Source organism: Sorex fumeus, unplaced genomic scaffold (assembly GCF_029834395.1).
Source record: "Sorex fumeus unplaced genomic scaffold, SorFum_2.1 ptg000063l, whole genome shotgun sequence".
NCBI classification, from domain to species: Eukaryota; Metazoa; Chordata; class Mammalia; order Eulipotyphla; family Soricidae; genus Sorex; species Sorex fumeus.
Window position 1 is genome coordinate 343,743 of NW_026606120.1, and position 26,914 is coordinate 370,656.

Genomic DNA, 26,914 nt, shown 5'->3' on the forward strand with positions numbered 1-26,914 from the left:
GCAAACAAAATCTCCCCAAAGCCCATTTTACCCGAACCGCTGTATGGTCTGTTCTTAAAAACAGGAATTTATCTTGGAGGTGCTGTTACAGAAAGCGCACCACCAGAGGGGGGAGCCGTAGGTTTTTCTAGGTTCCCTCCCCCACCCTGTCCTCTGAGAGTATGTTCTTCCCTATATTTAATTCAGTGTTGATGGGTAAAAAATAATACTCTCTCAGGAGTCTTAAAATTTACAGATTAATCCTTGTTTCAACGCAGGTTCTCCTAACTTTTAGCAGACTTTTCCCTCCTTTGCTTTCTTCTGCCTACATCCCAATGTTATACAGTCAATATATAATATATAAAGTCAATATTTTTCTCGCAAACGGTTGCCTATTTTTTACCGCAAATCTGTAAGGAAAAATTTTTTAGAAATATATATACCTGACTGCAATTCTAGTCAGACAAGGCACGATCACGACCATTCTGTTATTCGTGGATTGCCTTGAACAGGCCCCAGTAACATCTCCTTCATCCTAGCCCTGGGATTTTTAAAAGAGTGCCATATTCAAGGCTCTTTCAGAGTTAGGAGAATGAGACCTATCATTGTTACTGGTATTTGGCATATTGAGTATGCCACGGGGAGTTTGCTAGACTCTGCCGTGTGGGCAGGCTACATTCGGTAGCCTGCCAGTCTGTCCAAAGTAGGAATGAGATAATAAGATGTTGCGCGGCGGCAAATGGGGCCGCTCGCTCTTCCGGGAGCTGGAGCTGGGTTTTATAGTCTCTGAGTCTTGGCTGTTGATGGGATTACACAGCGCCAGGGTGCCAGTTGGTGGTGTGACACCCGCCTACTGGAATTTGGAGGATCTGGGTGGAGGATGCTCAGCCCCAATCCGAGTAGGCTTGGAGATCTCAGTCCCGGGACCTGCATGCCTTTGTTCCTCTGCCAGTACCTTCATGTGTGCGGAGAGTGGTCTCAGCATGGTGGTGGCTGGTTCTGGAGGTCTTCGGCAGCCGGAGCCCTAGTCGAGGTGGGGAGGGAAACTCAAGGCAGCAGAACCGAAATTAGAGTAAAAGGCCAAATTTAAAATTATGCCATTCAGTTGGGGTGCTGAGATCGCCAGCTGCCTCTAACAGTGTAAGTCCTACTTAAGCTTCCACTCTCACACCATGTTCTCAGTCACCAAAACAACCTCTGCAAAAATCTCAAAATAGAGTTTTACTGAAATCATTCATGATAATAATGTCTAACTGCAAAATAAGCTAGTCTGTTTTTTTGGGATTAAATTACAAAGCTGTTCATGGTGAGCCAGTTTTAGTCATACAATCTTCCAACACCCATTTATCTACCAGTGTATATTTCCCACCACCTATATCCCCACTATATCCCCAGGTTCTCACCTGCCTCCTCCCCGACCCTTGTCGGGGTCCTCTAGGTTCTCTAATGGCAGGCACTTTCCCTTTCTCTCTCTCTCTCTCTCTCTCTCTCTCTCTCTCTCTCTGTCTGTCTCTCTGTCTCCCCAACTTTGGGCATTATGGTTTGCAGTACAGATACTGAAAGGTAATCGTCTTTGGTCCTTACCTATTTTCAGCACGTAGCTCCTATCCAGAGTGATAATTTCCAACTATCTTGGTCATAGTGGTCTCTTCTCTATCCAAACTCCCTTCTCCCCCAACCAATCCTCCTGGCCCTTGTTTCTACTGCACCTGGGTATTACTCTCATATCCTGTTATGTCTGTTCCTTTCCTGACTCATTTCACTCAACATGATACTCTCCGAGTGCATCCATTTATAAGCAAATTTTGTAACTTCACTTTTCCAAACATTTACATAATATTACATTGTTTGAATGTACCATACTTTCTTTAAACAGTCATCTGTTCTCAGACACTTGGACACTTCTGTTGTTTTCAGATTCTGGCTATTGTTAACAGTGCTGCAATGAATATAGTCATGCAGGTGTGCTTTTGGGCTCCTGGGGTATATTCCCAGTAGTGTTGCAGGGCAATATGGAAGCTCAAGTTCTAGCTTTCTTAGGAATGCCCATGTTGTTTTCCAAAAGGCTGAACCAGTCAACATTCCCACCAACAGTGAAGGAAACTCCCTTTTCCCCCACATCCACGCCAGCACTGGTTGCTCTTGTTTGTTTGCTGTGTGCCAGTCTCTGGTGTGAGATGATATCTCATTGTTTTGATTTGCATCTCCCTGATGATTAGGGATGTAGGGATGTAGGACCTTTTTCATGTGTCTTTTGGTCTTTTGAGTTCTTTGAGGAAGTTGTTGTTCAATTTTTCTTCCCAATTTTTGATGGCATTTGATGTTTTTTTCTTGTAAAGTTTGACCAGTGCCTTTTATATCTTGGAAATTAGCCCTTTGTCAGATGGATACTAGTTAAATAATTTTTCCCAATCTGTGATTGTCTTTGCATCTTAGTAACCGTTTCTTTTGAGGTGCAGAAGCTTCTTTGTTGAAAGTAGTCACACATTTGTTTATCTTTGCTTCCATTTGCTTGTTCAGTGGTGTTTCGTCCTTGAAGATTCCTCTAGCATCAATGTCATAGCGAGTTTTGCCCACATTTCCCTCCAGGTATATTATGGATTTATTTCTGATATTGAGGTCTTTAATCCACTTTGATCTGACTTTTGTGCCTGGCATTAGGAAGAGGTCTGAGTTTACTGTATTCCCTTTTTTCTTTTTTCTATTTTTTTTTTTTTTTTGCTTGTAGCTGCCCAGTTTTCTCAGAACCACTTGTTGAGGAGGCTTTCCTTGCTCCACTTCATATTTCTTGTTGCTGTATCATAGATTAGGTGATTAGATATTTGTTGATCTGTGTCAGGATATTTAACTCTGTTCCACCAGTCTGCGGGTCTCTTTCTATTCCAATATTATGCTCTTTTAATTATATCTGCTTTGTAGTACAGTTTAAAGTTGGGGAAGGTGATGCCTCCCATTTTCAATTCCCCAAGGATTGATTTTGTTTTTTTGTGGGGTTTATGTCCCATATGAAACAAGCAATTCTTTAAAAAAATCTTAAGAATACATAAGATAATCAGCTATTTAATTAAACAAATATGAATGTTAAGAGTACAAGCAAAAATAAAATGAAAGAACATAAGATATTTCAAAGAACAAAACATACATGAAATATTTACCCTATTATTACACAAAGGAATAAGAAATATAATAAAATGAATATACGGATAAAGGATAAGACAGTAAAATGAGAGGAGTGTGGCATTACCAAAAGTAGTAATGTGAGAAGTTAGAGTGGCAGAAATATATTTTGTCAGCATTTTTAGTTTCAAGGTTCCCTTTTTCCCCTAAAAATTTATAAGCTTTCTTTTTTCTTTTTTCCTTTCTTTTAATAAAGATGCCTAGCTATTTGCTATATTTCATTTATTTTTGGAGCGATAGCACAGCGGTAGGGTTTTTGCCTTGTGCGCAGCCGGCCCAGCCGAGCCGGGTTTGATTCCTCTGCCCCTCTCGGAGAGCCCGGCAAGCTACCGAGAGTATCTCACCCGCATGGCAAAGCCTGACAAGCTACCCGTGATGTATTGAATATGCCAAATACGGTAACAACAAGTCTCATGATGGAGATGTTACTGGGCCCACTCGAGCAAATGAATAAACAATAGGAGGACAGTGCTATAGTGCTTTAATTGAATATCTGTGAGTCACAGTTACAAAACTTTCATGTTTGAGTTTCAGTCATACAATGATTGAACACCCATCCCTGCACCAGTGTACATTTCCTACCACCAATGTCCCCTGCATTCCTCGTCCGCCCACGTCCATGTCTTCTCTACCTCTATGGCAGGCTATTTCCCTGTTAGTCTCTCTATACTTATGGGTTTTATGGTTTTCAATACAGATTCTGAGAGGCTATCATGTGTGGTTTTTATCTACTATCACCTGGTGATTCTCAGGGGTGACTAATGGCTCTGTGCTCAGGAATGAGTCCTGGTGGACCTTGCGGTACCATATGGGATGGCGGGGATAAAACTCTGATTGGGCACGTGCTAGACAAATACCCTACCTGATGAACTATCGCTTCAGCTCCCAAAGTATAAACTTTTGAAATAGCTTTCCTGTTTCTGTTTCCAGATTGTGAATGCTATAACTTGTTTCTGAGTTCCCAGTGCTTACCAAATTTCTATTACTTGAATTAATTAATAAATGCACAAAGAAATGCAAAATATGGATATATTCTATGAAAAGGAGATGGCAGCTTAATAATAGAAATATTTCTGGGAAATGCATAACATATGGCTTCTGAGCTAAGATTAGACTGAAAGCTGACAGAGATGATTTGCTGACCTGCAGCATGTTAGATGTGCTTTTATTCTCAAATGGTGCTAGGTTGGAAGCCTGTTTGAGAAGCATTGCTATGTATGAAAGATTGTGATTGTGAGTGTTGTCCTACTAAGTGTGACATAAATATGCCTATTCAATGTGTATGGTGCTGCCTGCAGGTCAACCTGTGCCTTGGGGTGAGTGCTTCAGCAGCTTGATGGTGCCTACAGGCTTACTGATACCCCCAAATTGCCACTGTCCCTTTGACTGGACCCCAACAACTTGGGACCAAGATTCCCAAGAAATAAAATGTTAAAAAGTTAGGTACGTGGGAGCTATGCCCAGAAACCACTTCGGGATCAACTTTACTTTATTGGCCTTTTCTAACTCATTTAAAAAAAATTTGGAACTCAGCAATGCTTTAATTTTGTTTTCTTAAAGTAAAATTTTGTTATTTTTTTAAATAAAGTGGTGCATTTCTTTTCTAGTTAACAATTTTAAAAATCATTTTATATTTTTTTGTACACTAGAAATCAACAGAATAGGTAACTGAGGTTGTTGCTAAAATATGGTTCTTCTCACCTCTGAGATTTTTATTTCGGAGTCTGGGTTGGATTATGAAGATTCCAGGCTTAGAAGATCCCAGGCACTTTGAAATAATAGGATGGACTTGCAAACAGTCTCCTTATGGACCAACTGCATGTGTGTTCTTGCCTCTCCTGTGATTTCTCTGTACAGGCTGTCATCTAGTGGAAGGAATGCAGAATACATCAGCATCTCAATACTGATGGGTTTTCAGACTTTATATTAACATTGACTACTTGACAAAGTAAAGGCCCTCCCGTTGATCATCGATTTGCTCGAGTGGGCCCAGTAACGTCTCCATTGGAGACTTTGTTGTTACTGTGTTTGGCATATCGAATACGTCATGGGGAGCTTGCCAGGCTCTGCCGTAAAAACATTTTGATAGTGAGGGAAAGAACAGTCTTTGCACTTGAAAAATACAAGTCAGTGGTAGCAAATCCAGAGAGTACTTCCAGGGTATTTGTTTTTTTGTAGAACATTTTTTTGATTTAAACTTTGTTTTATTGTAAGATATGTATTTGACAGACTTGTGGATGAAGAGGCAAATATATAAATAATGATATGTAGTTGGACATATCATTATGTCCAGTAAATTGGAAACATTTGTAAAAGGTGTTTCGTGTTGATTCAAGTTTTAGAGTATTAAATAATGATTTTATTAAGTCAATTGTATTTTCAAAATTATAAGTATGGAATATTCTACAAACTTGGCTTGTGTTTAGTTTTGACCACACCTGGTGGTGCTCAGGAGCAACTACTGGCTCTCCACTTAGTAATTACTCCTGAAGGGGCTCTGGGGGCCATATGGTACGTATGGGATCAAACCGTGGCTGCCTGCCTGTAAGACAAACACCCTGAACTATCTCCAGCCCCAGTTTGTATCTAGCTGTGATTTATGAGAGTAATTTCTGGACAGATATTAGCATAGAGCACCATAGGATTAGTTTTGTTGAAGCTCCACCTGAAGCTACATTTAAACTAAAGTCAGTTCTTTTTTTTATTGTTTAATACTAAAGCAGGCTGGAGGTATAGCTTAATGGGTATGTCATTTGCCTTGCACACAGTTGACCTGGGTTCAATTCTTCCACCTCACTAGGAGAGCCTGGCAAGATAACGAGAGTATCTCGCCCTCATGGCAATGCCTGTCAAGCTCCCCGTGACATATTTGATACACCAAACACAGTAACAACAAGTCTCACAATGGAGACGTTACTGGGCCCACTTGAGCATATCAATGAACAACAGGAGGCCAGTGCTACGGTGCTTATTGGCCTTTTTTCACAGACCCATAAAGAAATCTCAAAAGGCATCAAAAATTGCAGTTAATCTTGGCTGAACAGACTGGAGAAAATGGGAAGGAGGGTCGAGTCAGCCTGGAGCCAGACCATGCAGAGCCCTGGGCAACTGCTTGCAATCACAAGTCAAAATCGTCACCATATTTGGGCCTGACTCCACCATCTCAGGATGGATTTCACCGAGATATGATCTGCTGAAAATTTGGGTATTTGGGTTTTGTGACTGAAATCTCCAGACTTTCTCAGAGTTGAGATGGGTTACTTCCCCCCACTTCCCATATTCTAGGAAGCACTGGCAATCATTTCCATAAACCAACTCCAGCGCCTCCAAGTAAGCACTACTACTGGATTTGCTTCAGAGATTTAGATATAAATCTTGAAAGGATTCAAAAGCCTCAGAGCAATAGCGCAGCAGGAAGGGCGTTTGCCTTGCAAGCGGCCAACATGGCTGACCCAAGTTCGATTCCTCCATACCACTCAAAGAGCACAGCAAGCTGCCGAGAGTATCTCTCCCACACGGCAAAGCCTGGCAAGCTACCCGTGACATATTCAATATGCCGAACACAGTAAAATTGTCAGAATGGAGACGTTACTGGGCCAGCTCCAGCATATATATCAATGAACAATGGGAGGACACTGACAGTGACAGTGGCAGTTAATCTCAGACTTGCGCATGGCTGAACATTCTGGAGTAACTCAGAGAGGGGAAGGTCAGCCTGATGCCTGCCCACGCAGAGATCTCTGCAGCCATTTGCTTCTACAATCCCAAATCATAGCCATTCCCCGGCCTGACTCTACATTCTCAGGATTGACCTCACCTAGACATAATCTGCTGACGGATATGCAGTTGTTGTGACTGAAATCTTCAGGCTGTCTCGGGGTCCAGATGGGTTAACCCCTCGTTCTGAACTAACACGATGACATCTTAGTAGCTGAATAGAAAACCATAATTCAAAAAAGCAAAAAGATAGAGTAAGAAGGAAAGTGTAATAGAGGGAAGCTGGAGGTGGGAGCTGTTGTTTTGGGTGGTGGTGGGAGGGAAAGAGGGAACATTGGTTGTGAGAAATGTGCAGTGGTGGAGGGATGGGTGCCGGATTATTGTATGACTGAAACCTGTTTATGAACAGCTTTGTAATGGTCAAGCTCATGGATATTCCATTTAAAAAAAATTGGAGTTGGAGAGATAGCACAGCGGGTAGGCGTTTGCCTTGCACGCGGCCGACCCGAGTTCGATTCCCAGCATCCCATATAGTCCCCTGAGCAATGCCAGAAGTAACTCCTGAGTGCATCGCCAGGAGAAACCCCTGTGTATTGCCAGGTGTGACCCAAAAAGAAAAAAAATTAAAAATGTAATTTGTATTTCATCCCTGCTTCACTCAGTTTAATCAATGACCGAATAAATAGTACTACTCCTATATTTAAAAAAAGAAAAATTTCTATTCAGATTTAAAATCTGGCTCGTCTTTGCATTAAAAATATTATGTAGTTTGATGGGTTTAGCTTAATACTTCTCCATATAATACTAACCACTATGTACCTATTCTTATTTCTCAGTTTATGTAACTATTCCTGGAATAATGAGAGGGTTGAAAGTCTCACAGCAGCAGGAGAAAGTCAAGATTGCTACTGTTTTCTCTACTTGGAGGAGTACTGGGACCTGCAGAGCATTGTGTTATATTCTAGTTCACAGTAGTTACTAGAAATGGTCCTGATGGAAGGGAAAAGAAGTTACTGTTTATCATAAAATATTATTCTATGACCTATATAATTATGAAATGTACCTTTAAAATGCTTAATTTTTTTAGCTATTAATAGCAACTGAGTAACTATTGCACTGTAAACTAATGAATGTGTTTATTCAAGTTAACAAACTGACTAAGCTTGGATCCTACTCAAAGATCTAGAACCTAGGAATCTTTTCACTTTGTTATCAAGGAAGGACTCAATCTCTTGTAATGATTTGATGCCTGATGTCTACCTCAGTATGTGTTTTTATGTCTGTTGCTTTACTCAGCGAAACCTAAAGTGACCGTCTACCCAAACAAGACAGAGGCTTTAAACCACCACAACCTGCTGGTATGTTTGAAGACAGATTTCTACCCATGATAAGTGAATGTTCGGTGGTTCCGGATGTGATTTTAGCAGGAGGAGACAGCTGGCGTTGTATCCATCCCACTTATTAGGAATGGGGACTGGACCTTCCAGATCATAGTGATGCTGGAAATGACCCCCGAGCGTGGAGAAATCTACACTTGCCAAGTGGAACAACCCATGCTCAAGATCCCCATCACCGTAGAGTGGCGTAAGGGACAGTTTGTTTCCTGTCACTGTGGGTCTCTCAAGTCAGTGGGCAGAGCTTCTTCGAGCCTAGTTTATTTTATTTTTTGTTTCTTTTTTGTATGAAATTTTATTTAACGCTTATGTATAATTTACAAACTAATTCACAAATGCTAGTTGAGCTTTCTGTGTCATTGGTTTCACTCACCTAGCTCAGTGGGCTTCTATGCATTTTCCCCAGGTAATTATTTGTACTTTACAGGGATGTCAGTTCTGTGAAATTTGGACATGTTACATGTTAAGCGGCAATATAAGTCACAAAGCTGGACCTTTTCTCTGGTGCTGGTGGGAGACTGTGTCGATATTTTATTTCAGACATCAAAAGTGAGCTGGATGAAACTACAGGAAACTTGACTACAACAGCATCAAAATAATTCTGATGTGATTTTCTTTCCAGGCATTAGGGATATTACTCCACATATTTTGGCCCCAGAACCCGGCTCTGATAGCTCTGAAACATTGACTATTAGAGTTTGTAACTGGGGCTTTAGAGTAAAGGTACATCAGGGACCTAGAATCCATTCCCTATTTCCCTCTTCTCTCATCAGCCCTCTATGTCTAAGAATTTATTCGAGGGTCTTACCATCTTATAGAGATTGGTACAAAGGAAAAACAAGGTTCTTCTGACACCTCCTGTTTCATAGTAAAGTTAGACTCTAGATCCTTAATTAAAGATCTCATGAGTTGTGGAGCAAATGCTGAGACTCAGACTTTGGTCCCAGGAGCCCAGTCTGGTTCTGCCTGGAACAAGATGCTGAGTGGCATTGGAGGATTTGTGTTGGGGTTGATCTTCCTTGAACTGGGCCACTTCATCCATTACAAGAACAAGAAAGGTAAATTCATCTGGGAAAATGAGGAAAATAAGCTATGCAGCAATGTCTCTGGAGATTCTGCCTCCAGATTGGCCTTTTTCCTCCTGACCCTGAAAGGAAGGAGGCAATGCTGCTGGTGAAATGAGTCAGAACAACCTTGCTGGAGACTTTGGAGTCTGATTTGAATAGTTAAAGGTAGCCATTTAACATTAGGGAATGTTCTAGGAGTTTCTCATTCTCCATAGTCTCAGTGGCTTGTTCCTAAATACTTTTAATAAGGCTAAGACCTTGTTACCTCCCTCAATTAGAGGAGTGGTGTATGTATTTATGTAAGCTACTCAGTCAGCGATACTGTAATCAGGAGATTTCCATAAAACAACCAAACTGGAAACCGTGCCTGTTAAGGTGAGAGGCTGTTGGGAGAGAGGGAACTTGGGGACAGTTGATTCTGGTAGTTGAATGGCGAAGGAACAAGATATGCCTGAAACTCTACTATAAAAATCTTTGTCACTAATGGTAACTTATTAGTAAAACAAAGAAAAGGAAAGAAAAAGAAGAAGGTTGGAATGTTGACTTAGTCTAGTGGCAGTTTTATTTCTTGCACGAGGGTAGGGTAGGGGATTTAGTTTCTGGTGAAGAAGGTCTTGTAGTAGATGGCTAGGGAAGAAGAAAAATTCAGTTGTGTTCCAAATGTCACTTCTGTTTGGGGTAAATGAAAAACTGTTGATTTGAGTAATGAAACCTTTGTCACTCTAACTGCCTTTTGTAGGACCTCATGGGTCTTTGCCAACAGGTACTCTTTTTTTTGCTCTGATTCAACGTGGGGTTGGGGAAGGAATAAGTAAAGAGGAAAGCATGTAAGGTGAACATATCAGACACAGTGACCTCAACTTGTGACATATTTCCCCTTACAATATCGACAGTTAGTAGAGAATCATACTTAGTTTCTATAGAAACTGCTGAGCTTCTTCCTTCAGAAGAGGACACACATTGCTGGGATCTTTCTATGAAACTTGCAGTCAGAGATACAGCTTGGGTGTTAGGTATTAGAATTTTCAATACAGTGTTCACATATTGGTGCTACTTCCTGTGTGTAGTTACAGATGATTGTATATTGGCGTAGAGAGGTAGTATAGAGGGTAGAGTGCTTGCCTTGCCTTGCACACTACTATCCTGGGTTCCAATTCCAGTACCCCAAGTAATTTCTTGAGCTAAGCAGGGTGTGATCTCTGAGCAGCAAACTCAAAGTAAATTTTGAAAACTGCTGTGTATGTCCCACGCACAAAAAAAGAAATAGAAACAAAAATGTGAAAGTAGCAATTAAAGTGGAAATTAGCTACTATTGGTGTAAAAGTTGAATTTTAATTAGATTTATAAAAAAATTGAAGTCTTCATATCCTTCAGCCAGATAACAATTCTGCTTCCCACCATTCAGAACAGATCTGTTAGTTGCCACTTGATTTTTAGATAAATTGATCTTAACTCAGATGTCATGGGAAGTGAAGACCATGTGAGAGGGCCCTCAGCTTCCTCGATCTGATTTCTCTAAGGGGAGGAAAGAGGTTCCATTCCTCGGGGTGCACTATGCTCATCACTCTCTCTTCTACAGGGCTCCTGCACTGACTCCTGATGATCTCCTGAAGGTCTTTGATGGATACTTCTTTCTCCTCTTCTGTAATACCTGCCTGTAACTGCCCATATTCCAGTTGCCTGCAAGTTTCTGTCTCTGAGATTGGAAACCTCTGACTCTGTGACAGTCATTAAAAAGGTAAAGGTAAAAGGCCCTTCCGTTGATCGTCGATTTGCTCGAGCGGGCCCAGTAACGTCTCCATTGGAGACTTTGTTGTTACTGTGTTTGGCATATCGAATACTCTCGGTAGCCGGGCTCTCCGAGAGGGGCGGAGGAATCGAACTCGGGTCGGCCATGTTGGCTGCTTGTAAGGCGAACGCCCTACTGCTGTGCTATCGCTCCAGTGACAGTCATTACTTCCTGTAATCTCTACAAGGAGAGCCGGACTGTGAAGTTTCATCCTGCACTGACCCCAGAGCCTGTTTGTGCTGCTCAATGAAGACAATGGCTTTTTCTGTCCCATTGTGTGTCCAATTGCTGTGAAAGACAAGCAATTTAAACTATATACCAGGCTATAGAGATTTACAGAATTAAACACAATTATGAATAGTATAAATCATGAGATTTCTAATTTATGCTAATTAGATTTTAAATTGATATCACATTATATTAGTTTTGGTTTATAATACTTATTTGTGAGTGGATTTACAAGAAGGTAGTTCCAAAAAAGAAATTGCCAGTGGAAAATAAATGTTTGTAGAGTTGATTGTTTATTCTCATTAGTAATTAGAGAAATAGAAGCAAAACATTCCGTGAAACACTACTCATGTCCTCCAGACAGGTGGAACGTAAGACAATGTATGGGGATGTTGAGATAATACAAATGTTATGGCAAATGACTTGCAAGTAGTGAACTCAGAACTGAACCCAGGTCCATATGTTCTCCTAAGCATCACAGGGTGTGGCTCTAGAGGCCTTTATTTTTATTTGTTTATTTATTTGCTTTTTGGGTTACAGCTGGCGATGCTCAGGGGTTCCTCCTGGCTTTGCAGTCAGGAATCACTCCTGGAAGTGCTCGGTGAGAACATATGGGATGCTCAGTATCGAACCTGGGTTGGCCATATGCAAGGCAAACAGCCTTCCCTCTGTGCTATTGCTCCAGCCCCTCTAGAGCCCTTTAAAGACTGCTCTGTGGCTTGAAATCTCTGGATCCACATGTCATGAGTGGTACCACATCCATTTGTCCTTGCACTGAATCTCCAACTCTGTCTGCTGAGATCATGAGATGGTACCCTGGATTCCTTGAGGACTCCAGTCCTCAAAATGAAACAAAAACTAACAAGAATTGAGTTCTTGTGTAAATGGATCATGAGAGTGTGCCCAGAGAAAAGTTATTTGAATGAGAGTTATTTGAGAGAGAGGGGAGCACCAAGTAAAGGATATTGGGAGGATCCTCCCAGGATGAGAGATACATGCTGAAAATAGACTATAGACCGAACACGATTGCCACTCAATGCCTCTTTTGCAAGCCACAGCACCCAAAAGGAGAGAGAGAAAACAAAAGAGAATGCCCTGCCACTGGGGTGGGGTGGGATGGTGGGGTGGGGGGTGGGAGGGATAGTGGGAGCATTGGAGGTGGGGAATGGGCATTTGTGGAGGGATGGGTACTGGATCATTGTATAACTGAAACCCAAGCACAAAATTTGTAAGTCTACAACGGTACCTCATGGTGTTGCACTAATACAAATTTAAAAAAAAAAGAACTTTATCATCCTTCTCCTAGAAACGAGAAAACATTTATTTAAGAGTCATGGGCTGTCTCAGTGAGGAGATACTTCTAAGGGCTAGAGTACATATTTTGTGTATAGGAGGCCCACGTTTAATCCCCAGCACCACATTTTAGCCCAAGAATTACCAGGAGTAACCCCTACCCCGAGGTTAGAGTTTAATTTCATCAATAAACATTGAAAACTTCGAAAAATAAAATATACAAGTTTATTAACTATAATCACCCAGATGTACATTATATAACAAGACTTATTTATTTCATAATTGGTAGTTCCCAACACCCACTAGGCTTCAAGAGCCCAAATTTTACAAAGATCCTTTCTATTCTGGCTCACAAATTGTCTTTTAAGACGTTTTTACAAACAGGAGCTCAAAATTATATCAACAACAGTTGGAGATTTATTGGAACCAAGGATGTAACTATTTTGAGATAGAAGTTTTATCTATTTAGTCTTTAAATATAGGTTAGTTACAATAGTGTAAACTCTCATGGATTTTAGGACTGAAATCAAGCACCTTCACCACTAAAACATCCCAGAACCTCAATCCCTGCCCTGATATCACTTCTAACCCCCTTTCCTTCCACTGCCACGTCCCCAAATTCATCACTTATCCCTCACTTCAACACTCCACGTAGTTGGAGAATTTCAGTTTTGCAATCAAATGAGAATGCTTTGCATTCATCCTTTATCAATTTTTTTTTGTTTCTGAGAAATATTTAATTTCTTCTTTAGGTCTTTTTTTTTTGAGAAAACACACACACACATACACACACACACACACACACACATACAGAGTGGATTTACAAGAAGCCATGAAGTACATGCAAGTATCTAAAAAGTATGCATTGGAAATAGGCCCGTTTTGCAAAAAAGTGGGCTCACATCTCTGCCTAACGCCATGTACAAAAGTAAGATCAAAGTGGATTAAAGACCTCAACATCAGACCAGAATCCATAAGGTACATTGAAGAAAAAGTTGGCAAAAACCTCTATGACATTGAAGCTAATGGTGTCTTCAAAGATGTCATGCCACTGGCCAAGCAAGTGAAAACAGAGATAGACAAATGGGACTATCTTAAACTAAGAAGTTTCTGCACCTCAAAAGAAACCGTGACCAAAATACAAAGACATTCTACAGAATGGGAAAGACACATCTGACAAGGGGTTGATATCAAGGATATAAAAAAGTACTGTTTGAACTCCACAAGAAGAAAGCATCCAACCCCATCAAAAAATGGGGCGATGAAATGAATAGAAACTTTCTCAAAGAAGAAATCTGAATGGCTAAAAGGCACGTGAGAAAATGCTCCACATCATTAATCATCAGGGAGATGCAGATCAAAACCACAATGAGATATCATTTCACACCACAGAGACTGGCGCACATCCACAAGAACAAAAGCAACCGTTGCTGGCACGGATGTGGCGAGAAAGGGACACTCCTTCACTGTTGGTGGGAATGCCGACTGGTTCAGCCCTTTTGAAAAACAGTATGGACGATTCTCAAAAAATTAGAAATTGATAAATTTTAAACTAAGAAGCTTCTGCACCTCAAAAGAAACAGTGACCAAAATACAAAGACAGTCTACAGAATGGGAAAGGATATTCGCCAACTACACATCTGATAAGGGGTTAGTTTCAAGGATATACAAAATACTGGTTCAACTCCACAAAAAGAAAACATTCAACCCCATCAAAAAATGGGGAGATGAAATGAATAGAAACTTTGACAAAGAAGAAATCCGAATGGCTAAAAGACACATGAGAAAATGTTCCACATCATTAATCATCAGGGAGATGCAGATCAAAACCACAATGAGATATCACTTCACACCACAGAGACTGGCCCATATCCACAAGAACAAAAGCAACTGGTGCTGGCGCGGATGTGGTGAGAAAGGGACACTCCTTCACTGTTGGTGGGAATGCCGACTGGTTCAGCCCTTTTGCAAAACAGTATGGATGATTCTCAAAAAACTAAAAATTGAGCTCCCATTTGACCCAGCAATACCACTCCTGGGAATATATCCCAGAGAGGCAAAAAAGTATAGCCAAAGTGACATCTGCAATTGTCTGTTTATTGCAGCACTCTTTACAATAGCCAGAATCTGGAAAAAACCTGAGTGCCCGAGAACAGATGACTGGTTAAAGAAACTTTGGTACATTTACACAATGGAGTACTATGCAGCTGTTAGAAAAGAGAAGTCATGAAATTTACATACAAGTGGTACTACATGGAAAGTATCATGTTAAGGGAAATCACTCAGAAAGAAAGGGATTGACATAGAAAGATTGCATTCCTCTGGGTCAACATAAAGAAACAAAATAGGAAACTAACACCCAAGAATGGCAGAGATTAGTACCAGGAATTTTACTCAATGACCCGGAGGACAACCACACATGATAGGGGAAAAGGGAACTCAGAAAGAGAAGGGAACACCGAATAGAGGGTGTTGGGAGGATCCGCCCAGGATGGGAGAAGCATGCTGAAAGTAGACTATTGACCAAACATGATTGCCACTCAATGCCTATTTTGCAACCCAGAGCACTCAAAAGGAGAGAGAGGGAAATGCCCTGCCACAGAGGCAGGGTGAGGGGTGGGAGGGATACTGGGATCCGTGGTGGTGGGAAATGCGCACTGGTGGAGGGATGGGTGTTGGATCATTGTATAATTGAAACCCAAGCACAAAAATGTGTAAGTCTGCAACTGTACCGCATGATGTCTCACTATTAAAAAATAAATAAATAAAAAAATTAGAAATTGAGCTCCTGTTTGACCCAGCAATACCACTGCTAGTAATATATCCCAGAGAGGCAAAAAATTATAGTCGAAGTGACATCTGCACTTGTTTCTTCATTGTAGCCAGAATCTGAAAAAAACCTGAGTGCCCGAGAACAGATGTCTGGTTAAAGAAACTTTGGTACATTTACACAATGGAGTACTAAGTAGCTGCTAGAAGAAATGAAGTCATAAAATTTACATACAAGTGGTACAACATGGAAAATATCATGTTAAGCGAAATAACTCAGAAAGAGAGGGATAGACATAGAAAGATTGCATTCATCTGGGGAACTTAAAGTAACAAAATAGGAGACTAACACCCAAGAATGGCCCAGATTAGTACCAGGAATTTTGCTCCATGGCTTCCAGGCCAGCCTCACATGCTAGGGGAAAAGGGAGCTCAGAGAAGGTAGCACCAAATAAAGGGTGTTGGGAGGATACTCTCAGGATGGGAGAAGCATGCTGAAAGTAGACTATAGACCAAACATGATTGCCACTCATTGCCTCTTTTGCAAACCACAACACCCAATAGGAGAGAGAGAATAAAAGGGAATGTCCTGCCACAGAGGCAGGGTGGGATGAGGGGTGGGGAGGTGGGAGGGATACTTGGACCCGTGGTGGTGGGAAATGGGTACTGGTGGAGGGATGGGTGTCTCCTTGAGTTAATCTCTGGAAGAGAATTTCCTCCACCAAATGTTTATCTACGTAAATGATCACTCACACCTATGTCCTTACCAATCCCAGGCCCCCTTTCAGATGTTCTGTAAGTATGCTAGCAGCTCTGCAATAAATGGGCCATTTTCATCATAAGTCTGTGGTCATCTCTCTCACTGTCTCTGTCTCTTTGTTGGGGAGGCCTAGAGAGATGCGGACACAGCTCTGGGCCACTGGTGAATACAAGTCTCAGCAGCAGCCCCTGCATTTTACTTTGTGAACTCACAGGCAACAATAGTTTTGAAGAGTGAAAAGATTTACATTGTAGGATTCAGATGTTATTGCCCCATCTCAACCCTCAGATTGCCTCTATCCCTCCACCTCAGTCCATTGCCCCTTTTAGATGCCACCCCTGTCACTGTCCAACCCCTCCCTGCCAAATTGCCACCAGCTCAGAATGTCCTCTCTGGGAAGAGGCAGGGGTGCCTCTGCCATTCGTTCTTGTCTTAAAAGATTTCCACATTTCCAAGGAATTTGGACTCCTGTGGTGAGATATTTTAGATGTTGTTCTGATACTGTACATTAGCAGTAACCACTCAATTTTATCTTATCTGGTGGAAATTGATTACACACTCAATTTTATCTTATCTGGAGGAAATTGATTCTCCTCTGGGGGAGTCAGCAAGCTGGGTGTACAAGGTGAGTTTTGGCTATTAGTGTATGCTTTTAGTTCATGATATTTTATGCAGTGTGAAAAAGCAGATAAAAGAGAGCAAAATACATAATTTTTTATTTTTTTCCTCCACCTACCTCTCTCCCTCCATAAATCTATTTTGTTTCTTTTTTCAATGAAATCACTGTGAGATGCAGTTACAAAGCTTTCATGATTGAGCTTCAGTCATACAATGATCAAACAGCCATCCCTCCACCAGTGTATATTTTCCACCAACAATGTCCCCAGTATCTCATCCGCTTCCCCTCACCCAGCCCACAGTTCTCCAACTCCTTCCTCTATGGCAGGCAGTTCTCTATGATTCTCTTCTACTTTGGGCATTATGGTTTTCAATACAGATACTGAGAGGCCATTGTGTTTGGTCCTCTGTTTACTTTCAGCATACATCTCACAACCCAAGAGATTCCTCCTATCATCATTGACTAAGTGGTCCTTTCTCTTTCCTAATTGCATTCTCTCCCAGCACATGAGGCAGGCTTCCATCTGTGGAGCAATCCTGCTGGCCCTTATCTCTACAGTCCTTGATTGTTAGTGTCAAACTATGTAATTTTATATTCTGCAAATGGGTGCAGTCATTCTATGTCTGTCCCTGTCTTTATGACTCATTTCACTCAGTATGATACTCTCCATGTCCATGTACTTATAAGCAAATTTCCTTTTCACTCTAGATCTGGATCCCCCAGTCCCCTCTTACAGCCTAGTTAAAGCCCCAAGCATGAGGGGTCTGTGCTTACACATAGGTGTGGTCACAATCAATACGGGTTCTTTCCAACAGGGGATGCTTCTTCTAGGACAGATTCTCTTTCAGCAGGACAACCCACCCACGAGCAGAATCCCATGGGGATGTTTCTCCTCTCCTTGTCCAACAAACATATGAGCACTCATAATATTAATCATTTTGTACAGACACAGTAAGAGATACACTAAGCTTATAGAATTGCTCTCCTGGGGTCATCACGATCTTAGACTACAGTGCTCAGACCAGATTAGTCTTTCCTATCCCTAGGGAGTCATAGTCTCATCGTTACTTTTGGATCATGACAGCATTTGTCCAAGATCAAGCTCTTACCTCATAGTTAAGAATCATGGTGCTTTGGCCTGGCCCATTTCAATGCGAGGGTAGCTCAAGTTTGCCCTGGGTCCATTCTGTCCCTCGTCTGGACCCTCCTTTTGTGGTGCTAGGAACTAAGGGCAACCGAGGCTGAAGTCAAGGAAGTAGATGCCTGAGAGGGAAATAATATTTGAAGCCAATTAAATCCCAAGGTACAAAAGCATATTAACTGTCTTGCTGTATCTATTCAAAAAAGGGCATTGCTTTAAAGTAAACTATTCAAAAGACATAAGGAGAGGAGAAAGGCAATCTTAACTTACAATACAAGTTCAATTTCCTAGAAGGATCTGCCCTTACACATTAACAGAGTCTGATTAGGGGGAAAAGTCGATTAACTGGTTGGGGAAGAGAGCATAGAGAAGAGATAAACAGATAAACAAAAAAGTGGGAGTGAATTGGGAGCACTGTGATAGGTGTGATTCAATAAACCTAAGCTCCTTGTTAGGCAAGGGAGAAGGACAAAGCAAAGTTATCCTACAATATGGAAGCTCAATTTCTAGTTTTGAATAAATGTCTGTATTGTTTTCGAAAAAGGCTGGACCCGTCGGCATTTCCATCAATAGTGAAAGAGCAGTCCTTTTCCCCCACATCCAAGCCAGCATGTTAGAGTCCGGAGTCGACCACCACTCAAGGACAGAGAACAGAGCCGATAACGCAAATCATGTAGCAAGTTTATTGTTCCAGGTAGCCGGGGTCCAAGTATTCGCCTGATGCAGCAGGTTTCAACAGGGACCCTGAGCACTAAATTCAGATAGTTTTTATACTTTCATTTTAGCAAGTAAGCATTACTTAGCAAGAATACATATATTTTGTTGTTGTTGTTGTTTTTATACCCCGGAGACCTAGTTTCATTCCAGCAATGTATTCTTTGACAAAAGCATCTTGTTTTTCTGCTTTTCTGGTTTCCTAGAAGAGGCTGGAATCACTCAGAAGGCTACAAAGCCTGTCATTGCAGTTCTCTGGCTAAGTGGGTCCTAACAAGCACTGGTTGTTTTTGTTCTTTTGAGTGTGTACCAGTCTCGTTGTAGTTTTGATTTGCATCTCCCTTATGATTAGCGACGTGGAGCATTTTTTCATGTACCTTTTGGTCATTTTTTGTTTGTTTGTTTGTTTTTTGAGGGTGTTACTGTTCATTTCTTCTCCCGATACTTTTTTGATGGGTTGGAAGTTTTTTTTTCTTATAAACTTTTACCAGTTTCCTGTATATTATGGTTATATCCAATACCCATCCTTATCTGATGGGTATTGGGTAAATAATTTTTCCCATTTCCTGAACTCTCTCTTTATTTTGGTCACTGTTTCTCTTGAGGTGCAGAAGCTTCTTAGTTGAATGTAGTCCCATTTGTTTATCTTTGCTTCCACTTGCTTGGTCTGTGGTGTTTCATCTTTGAAGATGCCTTGAGTTTCAATGTCTTGGAATGTTTTACATACGTTTTCTTCCATATATTTTGTGGATTCAGTCTGTTGAATTCTGTAATGATTTTGATCTGTCTTTTGTGCCTGGCGTTAGACAGAGGTCTGAGTTTTTTTTTTTTTGACAGTGACAGTCACAGTTTATTTATCTTAAACTTTTTGAAAACATGACCTATATTTTAAGTTGGAATGTAGTCAATAATCCATAGCAAACATATTTAATATACATCTATAATTATTTGTTACAGAGGAGTTTGAAATATTTATTTTCATTTATCTAATTTTTTTATTAAAAATTTTTTAATAGTGAGACATCATGAGGCACAGTTGCAGACTTACACATTTTTGTGCTTGGGTTTCAATTATACAATGATCAAATAGCCATCCCTCCACTGGTGTCCATTTCCCACCACCACGGATCCCAGTATCCCTCCCACCCCCCATCCCCCCCATCCCACCCTGCCTCTGTGGCAGGGCATTCCCTTTTGTTCTCTCTCTCCTTTTGGGTGCTGTGGTTTGCAAAAGAGGCATTGAGTGGCAATCATGTTTGGTTGATAGTTTACTTTCAGCATCCTTCTCCCATCCTGGGAGGATCCTCCCAATACCTTTATTTGGTGTTCCCCTCTTTATCTGAGCTCCCTTTTCCCCTAGTATGTGTGGTTGGCCTCCAAGTCATGCAGTAAAATTCCTGGTCTCTCTCTCTCTCTCTCTCTCTCTCTCTCTCTCTCTTTCTCTCTCCCCCGGTCCCGACCCTTCCCTTCACCAGTGTCCATTTTCCACCACCACCACCCCACCACCACCGAACACCAAAATCCCGTGTCTCTCCCTCTCTCCCTCCCCCTCTCCCTCTCCCTCCCTGGATTCCATTCTATATTTTAACGAACCTCTGCTGTCCCTCTGGGACTCCAATGATTTTATGTTATTCCTCTAGGCTTCATATGGATTTTATTTATATCTGTGGGTTTATTTTGAGGCACTTTTCCATTACCTGCTGTTGTCTGTAGATTCTCTGCACCTCATCTTGAAGCTCATTGATTCTGTTCTCATCTGCTGAGGTCTTTCACTGAGTTTTTCATTTTGCCTACCAAGGTTTTTAGGTCTTTCATTTCTGCTTACATTTTTGTTTTGCAGTTTCCTCATTTCTGCTCTCACACCTTCTCATCTTTTATAAGCAGAGCGTTACTTCACTTCTTTAAGCTCCTTATGCATCATTAACAGTTTCCATCCAAATTCCTTATCTGAGAGGTTATTTTATTAATGTTGGATTCATCTCTGCTAGCGACTTCACCCACTAAGCCTGGTGAGTTTCTACATTGTTTTACCATTGTCACCTTTGCCTTTCGTGTTGTTTTTTTTTCCCCCTGTTTGTTGTTATACGTTTAGGCTCCTGGAGTTTGGCTATCTATGTGTGTTACTGTGACTACAGAGAGGTGAAAAAATGTGATGCCTGGTTTCTTGGTACCTCTGATACAGGATATAGATGAAGTAACTTCATGTGAATGCACAGTTTGGGGGTTAGAGATTTTAAAGAGATGCCCTCAGGGGTGGTTCCAGAAGTATGTGTGTCTGGATTTCAGGCTGGGGCATGGGGGGAAGCCTGCTGTTGTCAGCACCGCAGTCCACACACGAGTTTGAAAAGTTCGATTAGCATGTTGGGAGCAATACCTGTCTAGGGAGTCACTTCCAGGGTGATACGCTGGGGTCCAGGATTCCCTTTGTGTGGGAGGCCAGTTTTCAGGCTGATGATGGGAGGAAGCCACTGACCTGAGTTTCCATAAATGGGTTTTCATTGTCATTAATCAAGTGATAACACTGTGGTTTAAAGCACAATCCTGTAGTAATAATATCTGAAATTGCATGCTCCCTACGAAATAATAAGTATGTGAATGTAAATGAGATATATATATATGTATATATACTGCTATTTATTCAGCCATTCATTGATTAAGATGACTGAGTTGGGCATGAACTCCACATTGATTTATTTTTATTCACAATGTCAATTTTATTTTATTATTTTTATATTATTTTTTAATCACCGTGAGATAGAGTTACAAAGCTTTCCTCTTTGAGTTCCAGTCACACAATGATGGATAGCCCAACTCTCCACTAGTGTACATCTTCCACCACCAAGAACCCCAGTACGGTACCCACCAATCCCACCCATCCCCCTGCATCTATGGCAGACAATCTTCCCCATACTCTATTTTGTATTACTTATCATGAAGAGCATAAGATGTTCAGCAGCCGTGAGAGCAGTCGCATACTCCTGGAATTGTAAAATTTTATTTTTTTAAAAATTTTTATTTATTTATTTTTGCTTTTTGGGTCACACCCGGAGATGCTCAGGGGTTACTTCTGACTCATGCACTCAGGAATTTCTCCTGGCGGTGCTCGAGGGACCATATGGGATGCTGGGAATCGAACTCATGTTGGCCATGTTGGCTGTGTGCAAGGCTAACACCCCACCCGCTGTGTTATCATTCCAGCCCCCTGGGATTGTAAAATATTAGATAACTAAAGTCTAATTGTATTTAGATCATTATAACTTACTATATAAATTGTAAAAAAATAGATAATTATGGATAAATCTGCAGCAAGGTGCTCAGCTCAGTGATTCTTTGGTGCATTTCTGGATCATGGCCAATCAGAGCTTAAGCAGCAGCTAGAGGCAGTGTGTGGGCGTGACCTCCAGGGTTGCCTGGGGATCAAGGATGAGAAGGACCAGCCCATCCCCTATTCCTGGAGTTTGTTGTCACTGAACCCACATCCTGCACTTCTCTTTGGGTTCTGGAAGTTGGCGGCCACCAGGGATTTTAGGGACAGGTGGAGAGACGATGCCTGTCCCTGTCTGAGACACACTGGCGAAGTCGGCCTGGCTTAAGGACTAGAGGCATCTCTGCAGCAAGGTGCTTGGTTCAGAGATTCTTTTGTATGTCTCTAGATCATGGCCATTGAGAGTGTAAGTAGCAGCTGAGGCAGTTTGTGGGCGTGACCTCCAGGGTCCAATGGAGGGACTGGGGGAGTGGGTGGAGGGAGGGGCTGATAGGGACTGGCCCATCCCCTAATCCCTTGAGACCTGGATTTTGTTGTCACTGAGCCCATATACCTGCACTTCTCACTGGGTTATGAAATTGGTGGCCGCTGGGGTTTTTATAAGGCAGGTGGAGGGATGCCACCTGCCCCTGCCTGAGGCACCCCAGTGATGTCAGCCTGGCTTATTTCCGGAGGTAGCTCTGCAGTGAGCTGCTCCGTTTGGAGATTCGTTTGTATGTCTCTGGATCATGGCCCTTGTTTCCATCTTTTCCAGAGAAATAAACAATTGGCAAATGCCCAGCAGTGTGCACCTGGTCGCCTTCAGCACACCATGCCGATGGCCCTAACAGTGATTTTTTAAAATTCCTTTTGAGATTTATAGTCATCTGAAATAAGGTGAATAAATGAACTTGTACAACTGAGCCAGAGATGGTTTGTGGGTGTGGCTCCCACATACCCAAATTTTGGCCATTTAATTTATTGGAAAATTTGACCCCAAGTAATTGGGGTCCAGGCAAATTCACAGCAGCAATGTGGGGGGGTTTCAGGAAGTCTAAAGGCACCACCAGACTGCTGATGCACTCGCCCTGCAGGTATAGGCTGATCATATCCCTATGAATATAGATGGGATATTTGAAACTGCTATTATTCAATTGCTATATCTACAAAAGGACTATGATAATATTTAATCTTATAATTCTTTTTGTGTGTGTATGTGGGGTGGTTTGAGCCCCACCCACCAGCGCTCATGGCTTACATCTGCTCTGTGCTCCAGGATCACTCCTGTCAGTGCATAGAGGGACCATATGGACTGCTGTAGTTTGAGTGCAGGTTGACCACTTGCAAGGCACACACACATACACACACACACCACATCTTCATAATCCACTTAACTGTCCTCGGACATCTAGGTTGATAACAAATCTTATCTATTGTATTGAGTGCTGTATGAATAGAATTGTAGGATTGTTGTCCTGCTGTTCATTGATTTGCTCAAGTGGGCACCAGTAATGTCTCTGTTGTGAGACTTGTTGTTACTGTTTTTGGCATATCGAATACGCGATGGGGAGCTTGCCAGGCTCTGCTGTGCCGGCGGGATACTCTCGGTAGCTTGCCGTGGTCTCTGAGAGGGACAGAGCAATTGAACCCGGGTCGGCCGCATGCAGGCAAATGCCCTAACCGTTGTGCTATATATTTTGAAAATAAGAAACATTTATTAAAAATTGGGGGGACAGAGATTAGTACCAGGAGGTTTGCTGCATGGCTTGGAGGCCAGCCACACATGCTAGGGGAAAAGGAAGTTCAGAAAGAGAAGGGAGCACCAAATAAAGGTTGTTGGGAGGATCCTCCCAGGATGGGAGAAGCATGCTGAAAGTAGACTATAGACCAAACATGATTGCCACTCAATGCCTCTTTTGCAAACCACAACACGCAAAAGGAGAGAGAGAACAAAAGGGAATGTCCTGCCACAGAGGCAGGGTGGGATGGGGAGATGGGGGGTGGGAGGGATACTGGGACCCATGGTGGTGGAAAATGGAGACTGGTGGAGGGATGGGTATTTGATCATTGTATAATTAAAATCCAAGCACAAAAACTTGTAAGTCTACAACTGTACCTCATGGTATTTCACTAATAAAAATTTAAAAAAAAATTGGGGGCCACACCAGTGGTGCTCAGGGCTTGTGCCTAGTTCTGTGCTCAGGGATTACTCCTACTGGACTTGGGAGAATATATGTGGTGTTAAGGATTGAACCTGAGTCAACTGCATGGAAGGCAAGGACCCTACCCGTTGTACCAACGCTCCAGCCCCAAGAAACATGTTTAATAATCTATGGATCAATGATGTTTACAAAATAAAAATCATAATAAAAATGACATTAAAATTGGAATAGAACTAAGATTAAACTTAGAAGATGTATATACTTAAGTGAATATAATAAGAAAAAGGCCCTCCCGTGATCGTTGATTTGCTCGAGCGGGCCCAGTAACGTCTCCATTGGAGACTTTTTTGTTACTGTGTCTGGCATATCGAATACTCTTGGTAGCTTGCCGGGCTCTCCGAGAGGGGCGGAGGAATCGAACTCGGGTCGGCCATGTTGGCCGCTTGTAAGGCGAACGCCCTACCCGCTAAGATTAATTAGTAATGAATAAATCACTTGATCACTTGACTTCCCGTTAATCGTCAATTTGCTCTAACGGGCACCAGTAACGTCTCCATTTGTCCCTGTCGCGTGCTAGTGTAGCCCAATGGCATCTGTTCGTTCTAGGAACACGTAGAGCCTCAGACCGATCGTTCATGATCTTGATGAAGAAGTCTGACCATCTGGTAGGTGGGCGGCCACATGGTCTTTTGACATCCCATGGAATCCAGTCAGTAACAGCTCTAGTCCAGCGGTCATCTCTACATCTCATTACGTGACCAGCCCATCTGATTTTTGATGCCTTGGCAAAAGAAACAGCGTCCCTGATTCTTGATTGTCGTCGGAGGTCGGAACTCCGGATTCTTTCTCTCATTTGAGTAAAACGTGATATTCCAAGTATAGTTCTTTCAATTCCTGTACAGGAAGAACAGTGGAATCAAAGAGATGTGCCCAGAGCCGGAGGTTCTTTGTGCTCTTAGCTATTTCAAGAGCATCGAAGTAATGAATAAATAATTCTAATTAATAAGACTATTTAGAATGCTGCCAGTTCTGGTTTAATTCCTGATATGCAGCACTGCATGGTTCTTTGAGCACTGCATGGAATAATCCCCAAGCACAGAGCAAGCTGAGTCCAATCCTTGCTCCCAAATACATAAATGCAGATAATCAGGAAATAAGAAATTTCCTGATTCTTATTAAAAAAGAAATCCACAAGAATAAATGTTCTGGCGGGTAGGATTTTAGATAGGAACTGAAGACAAAAAAGTATTTTGTCAAGTAAAACAGCACAATACAAACACAGATAAATTGTCTGTACAAAGTACAGGGAGATGCTGAGTCAAAAATAGAGTGAGATGGCTCACTCTGATAGTGGTATTACAATTTAGTAGGGAATGAGAAATTGCTAGTAAATTTTGAGTCCGTGAGTGAAATGTTAGTTGGACTTCAAAAGCATATAGTAAGGATGACTGCTCAACATGAATATTAAAATTTATATATTCTCTTGAATGAAGATTTTTCTGCTCCTTGGACAGGTATCCAAAACAAAGGAGGAATTACTAGGTGATATGGAAACTGAATTCTGAATTTACTGAGAACCCTTTAGACTTTCTTCCATAGGAGTTGAACAAGACAACATTGGCACCAGGAATGGATGAGAGTTTCTTTTTCACCACATCCCCACCAATAGAGATTCCTCCGAGTATTTTTTGATATATGCCATTATCACTGGTCTAAGATGTCATCTAATCATTGTCTTGATTTGGGATTTCCTTAATAATAAGTGATGATGAGCAGTTTTTTCAATGTCCTGCTGACCATGAATTGCTCTTCCTCAGAAAAGTGTCTGTTCATTTCCTCCCCACATTTGGATTCCATTTAGACATTTTTGTTGTTGTTCTTTGAGAGTACTTTAGATATCCCGGTTATCTGTTCTTCATCTGATGTGCTGAGGGCTGCAAATATTTCCTTCCAATCCTTTGTCTTTTAGTTTTAGCATTGTTCTTTATGCTATGCAGAAATTTATGAGTTTGATGTAGTTCCATTTGGTTTAGTTTTCATTCTGTAGCCTTTCCCAATGGCATTGTATTATTGAAGACTCCTTTGAGGTCTAGGCATTAGAGTATTCTGCCTATACTTTCCTTGATGTACTGGAGATTCAGGTATGATATCAAGGTATTTGATCCACTTTAAGTTGACTACTGTGTAAGGTATGAGAGAGATCCAGCCTTCTTTTATTTCATGTTGGTCACAGAGTCTTTCATTGTTCCAGTACCATTCTGTTTTGATTATTATGTCTTTTCAGCACTGTTTCAAGTTGGATAATGTAATGCCTACTAGTTACATTTTATGGTATGACACTGGCTATCCTGAAACTTTTATGATTCCATACAAAATTTATACTTAAGAGTTCTACGTCTTTGAAGAATATTGTCTGAATTTGGATAGGGATTGATTACATTGAATCTATAGAGCAGTTTAGGTAGGTCATTTTGACATTATTGATTCTTCCAATCCACAAGCATGGAGTGTTTTTACATTTCTTAAAGTTTTATTCAATTTCTTTTTAAAATGTCAGATATTTTCATGGTAGAATTATCTCACCTCTTTTTCTTTACTTTTTATTTAATCACTGTGAGATAGACCCTTACAAAGCTGTTCATGATTGTTGGATTTCAGTCATACAGAATTTCTATACCTATCGCTCCACCAGTGTACATTTCCCAACACGAATGTTCCCAGGTACTTATACATCACCCCTCAACCCTCCACCCGCCTGCCTCTATGGCAGGTGTTTTTCTTCTCTCTCTCTCTCTCTCTCTCTCTCTCTCTCTCTCTCTCTCTCCACTTTTTGGTACTGTGGGTTGCAATATTGATACTAA

The 26,914-nt window shown here is 41.4% G+C and overlaps 1 protein-coding gene across 3 annotated transcripts in view; it reads left to right on the plus strand.

The window, feature by feature from the left end:
• LOC130035299 (rano class II histocompatibility antigen, A beta chain-like) overlaps window positions 1-26,914 on the plus strand; it is a 375,487-nt gene that overhangs the window by 173,414 nt on the left and 175,159 nt on the right. The gene's annotated exons all lie outside the window — the stretch shown is intronic.